The sequence below is a fragment of the Octodon degus genome, unplaced genomic scaffold (genome assembly GCF_000260255.1).
Source record: "Octodon degus isolate 3935 unplaced genomic scaffold, OctDeg1.0 scaffold00009, whole genome shotgun sequence".
NCBI classification, from domain to species: Eukaryota; Metazoa; Chordata; class Mammalia; order Rodentia; family Octodontidae; genus Octodon; species Octodon degus.
Window position 1 is genome coordinate 12,345,081 of NW_004524585.1, and position 5,015 is coordinate 12,350,095.

Below are 5,015 nucleotides of genomic sequence, written 5' to 3' on the forward strand. Positions count from 1 at the left end.
CAAAATAAAAAACAGATAATAGGAAGTAGGAGGGCCAGATAGCTTAAACACCTGCCTGGCAAGCACAAGGTCCAGAGTTCAAAGCCTGGTACTGCAAAAAAGAAGAAGGAGAAGGAGAAAGAGAAGGAGAAGAAGGAGGAGAAATATACTTTGGCTACGTTGTGCTGGGGAGATAGCTCAGCCATCTAAGTGCCTGCCAAAGACCTAGGTTCAATCCCCCGCAACCATGCTGTGCTGGCATGCTGGCTACTGAAACGGGGCATGGTGGCACATGCCTGTAATCCCTGTGCTGAGGAAACTGAGTCAGGAGGATCGCAATGAGTCTGAGATGCATAGTGAGATCCTGTACTAAGTAAATAAATAAATTGTAAAAAGTAAGAACTAGGGTGATAATTCTCAAATGGGAAGATGGGATCTCAAATGGGATCAAGAGATGGAAAGAGGAGAAGGAAAAGGAAGGAAAGGCTATGAGTAAAGGAACTGAGCTGAGCTGAGCCTGGTGGTTCATGCCTGTAATCCCAGCACTGGGGAGGCTGGGGAAGGTGTATCTCCAGGAGTTCAAGGTCAGCCTGCACTACATATCAAGACCCTGTCTCAAAAACAAAAAAACAACACACACACACACACACACACACACGCAATAACAACAAAAACCCCACTACTACCACCACCAACAGCAACAACAACAACAAAGACATAGAAAAGGAATTGAGCTGTGTTATGTACATGCACAAGTTCCACACAAGAAATATAAACATTACATACTGCAAACAAGTACTGAAAAATAAATAAATAAATAAGAATACAATATAGCAGCTAGCATGAGTTTCATGTTACAGTTCTTTTGCTCCTTGCCAAACGAAAAGTTCCAAGGGGGATTCAGTGGGCATGAGGAGATGCTGAGCTTGGAGAGGTGGCTATCACAGCTGAAAAGTGGGAAGTTTAGCAGAGCCCTAGTCTTTTTTTTCTTTTTTGAGACAGGGTATCAATATGCAGTCGGGGTCTGTAATTCACAATGATCTTCCTGTTTTAGCCTCCCAAGAGCTGAGATTATGGGCATGTGACACTTCACCAGGTTCAAAAAGCCCTAGTCTTATAAAGAGAACCCAAAACAAACCCACCCACATTCCCCCTCCGGGGAGACACTACCTTTATTATCTTGGTTTGGAAACTAAACAAATCTTCTCTGGGGGAGGGAAGGGAGACTTCCCTAAACAGCAGTATCACTGGAAAAGTAAGGTTCTAAATCTCTCCAGGGAGAATCACTGTTTCTATAAACAAATCTGCCTCTTGCCCTGGAGGAAGACACTACCTCTGGCTCCTAAGATTATTTGAGGACTGAATAATGTGTATTTGTGGAGTCAAACACAAACTTACTTAATATGACAAAGAATTGTCATACAAAACCAACACTTTTAGGCTGTGTATGAGACAGCACAGGCCTGAAATCTCAGCTACCCTGGATGCTGAGGCAGTACATTGCAAATACAAGGCCAGCGTGGAAAATTTAGTGAGATGCTGATATAGGGACGTGAAATTTCCAACCTGGCCTGAATGAGTTCATGTTCTCTAAAACCGAAGAATGAATTTTAGGAACAAATGGAGGTTGAGGGTAAAACTTTATTGGAAAGGAAAGCTTCTGTTGGAGAGGGATGGAAGGGGGGCCTGAGTGGGTTGCCCAGGAAGCTGTCTCCGTCAGGTTATTTTTATAGGACAAAACCATGCGGGGCTAAGGTAGAGACAAAGGGGTCCTGCTTAGGCAGGTACAGGGTGGGACAAAACTATGGTCAACCAATGGGATTACAAGCACCATTGCTCAGGTAAAATTTATTAGGCCTAGGACCAAATGGGGTAGCGAGTCACGTAGCAAGCGGGCGACCTTATCTGGTGGCCTTCAGTTGATGATTCTTCCCGACTAATGAGCAATCCTGGATGCCAACTTTAGGGAGGTCAGTGTTTGTTTGATCTTTAGGTCTGGCTCACACCAGGAGCATCTCCCCAGTAAGGTGTCTGGTCTTTGTCATCCCCTTCGAGGGCCTGTTCCTGTCTCCCTGCAATATTTTTATCTAACTTAGGCTGCCTGCAACAATGCTACCACAAAATAAAGTTTTGAAAAATGGCCAGGGGTGTAGCTCAGCAGTAGTGTGCTTTCCTGATATGTGTGAGGCCCTAGGTTCAATCCCCTATAGTGAAACAAGCAAAATGTGCTTTAAAAATTTGGAACATTAAATGTGACATCAGAAGAAACAGGGAAGAGACTTGAAAGTAGTTAAGCTTTTAGAATAAAACTTGGGTGAAGGGGTGTGGGGCTTGTTTTCACCAAGTCCTGAAATCTCACTTAACTCCCTCTTTTAGCAACCTTTGATCTCTTTGGGTTTTTTTTTTTTTTTTCTGTATTTGGTATAGGGTCTACAGGGTCTCACTACATAGATTGGGCTCATAGTAATTTTCGTTTTCAGCCCCCCAAACTCTGGGATTACAGGTGTGCACCACCACGCCCAGTCTCAATCGCTGTCTCAATGTGCCCCGGGGGCAGGGCCGGCACCACACAAGTGGGGATCGACCCCAGCTGCTGTGCTCTGCCTAAGCAGGTGCTTTAGTCCACTGAGCTATCTGGCCAGCCCTCAAATTATCTTTACAAGTCTTATGTAAAATTTTATATTTGACTGAACACACAAGTCTGAATGTAAATCAAAGTAAGTTAAGTCCTAGTAGGGATTCTTTAGTACTTCATGTTGGTTCTTTCCTTCACAAACATTTTTTAGACATATTTTATGAATCACAGTGTGATGGTTTAAATCTAAAATGTCCCCTCAGATTTTCATTAAGAAGTGGGACTTTTTTTTTTTTTTTCCAGTACCAGGCATTAAACTCAGGACCTTGTGCTTGCCAAGCAAGTGCTTATTATACTGAGCTATCTCCCCGGCCCCAAAAGTTGGAGGCTCTGATTTCAGTGAATCAATTCCTTGACAAAAACATAATTTGATGACTTTACTGGAAACTTAGGAGGCAGGGCCTAACTGAAAGGAGTTGTAATCCGGGGCACTGGATAGCATCCATTACCATTTCCTCACGGGCCCTTCTGTCTCTTCTTCCTAGCTTCCATGAAGTGAGCAGCTCTCCTCTGCTATGTCCTGCTGTCCCGATGATTCTGCCCTGGAGCCAGCTGACCAGGGACTGAGACCTCTGAAACCACGAGCCAAAAATAAGCTTTTTTTCCTTTAAATTGTTTCTCTGGGGTATTTTGTCACAGTGATGAAAACATTGGTAATGCATATGACTTACTTATTAAGCTAGTAGCTCTGCCTTTTGTGGAGGAAAATATTTTTTGTTTCTTCTGATGTTTGAAAACTCTATTCTGGGCTGGCCAGATAGCTCAGTGGACTAAAGCGCCTGTTGATCCCTGGCGTGCCATGCCGGCCCCACCCCCAGGGGCATGCGAGGTGTGATTGAGACTGGGCTTGGTAGTGCGCGCCTGTAATCCCAGTGCTTGGGAGGCAGAAAAAACAAAAATCACTGAGTCTGATCTATGTAGTGAGACCTATAGATCCTGTAGAGCCTGTACCAAATATATGAAAAGAAAAGAAAACTCTCTTCTTTCCAGGTATGGTAGCCAATCCCATAATCCCAGCACTCGGGAGGCTGAGGCAGGAGGATTGTTGGAAGTTTGAGACCTGACCAGCCTGGGCTGCAAAGTGAGTTCAAGGCCAGTCTGAACTGCATAGTGAAACCCTATCTCAAAAATAAATAAGCCAGGGACAGGGAGATAATTCTGTGGCATAAGCACCTGCCTGGCAAGCACAAGGTCCTCAGTTTGATCCCCAGTACCAAAAAGCAACACCACCAAAAAATAAATAAATAAGCCAGCAGGATGACATACACCTGGAATTCCTGTACTCATGAGGCTGAGGCAGGAGGATTCTTGTGAGTTCAAGGCCAGCCTATGAGAACCTGTCTCAAAAAAAAATCATATTCCAAATGGAAAATTGTAGAGTGGTTAGGGGCAACAGTTCACCTCATCTGAGATTTGGAATCCAGACACTGGAAAATAACCTGTGGAATCCAGACACTGGAAACTAACCTGTGGAAGAAAAGAGAGAAGTAGATTCCTGGGAACCAGGAAAGATCTGACAGGAAAATTAAAACTGACAGAGAAATTGAAGAGACAGAATACAGCATGTAGAAGGGAAGGGATGGTGTTCACTTTCTTCCCAGCTCCTGGCTTGTGGCTCATGGGAAAAGGAGGTGGAATCTACACAGACAAAGGGAAATCTGAGGACTCCAGAGGGTTTCTGGGAGAAATGCTGCAGGTTAGCAGACTGGCAGGAGTGGAGCTGCAGGGAGAGCGTGGAGTTCTGTTACCACACGAGTTATTTGACAGGCAACAGCTGGTAAATGACTTCAGTCTAAATACCCACCAGATCCCTGGAGAGAGTGGTCAGCTGTCATTCTGGGGAAGGGTTGATCGTTTGAACCTGGGACTCAGAGCAGCCTTAGGATGGTTTCACTTCAGGACTCCCAGTGTTACATTCTCACAGTGACAGGGTGAGAGACAACCACAGGAAACAGCTGCAGTCAGGGAGTGGGCTGGAAAGAGACCTCCTGAGCCTTGGGCTGAATGACACAGCTCCACCCGCACAGCCAGAGGCCAGGCTCACCTTGAGTTGCTCTGGATTTGGGAGTTGCAGCACTGGGGCCCTGGTCCTAATCCTCCTGTCTGCTACATTCAGCACAGATCTTGGAAACTGCCCCATAACTATAGATTGCAGAAGAAAACTACACATTCCAAATCACAGAGAAATCTTTCATGAGAGAGAGAGAGAGAGAGAGAGAGAGAGAGAGTTGTGTTTTATTTTTCCTTCTTTCCTTCTTTCTTTTGTTCTTCATCAGTTTACTGGGGCTTTGGGAATTTTACTTTGTGTTTGTCTTCTTCTTCTTCTTCTTCTTCTTCTTCTTCTTCTTCTTCTTCTTCTTCTTCTTCTTCTTCTTCTTCCTCTCTCTCTCTCTCTCTCTCT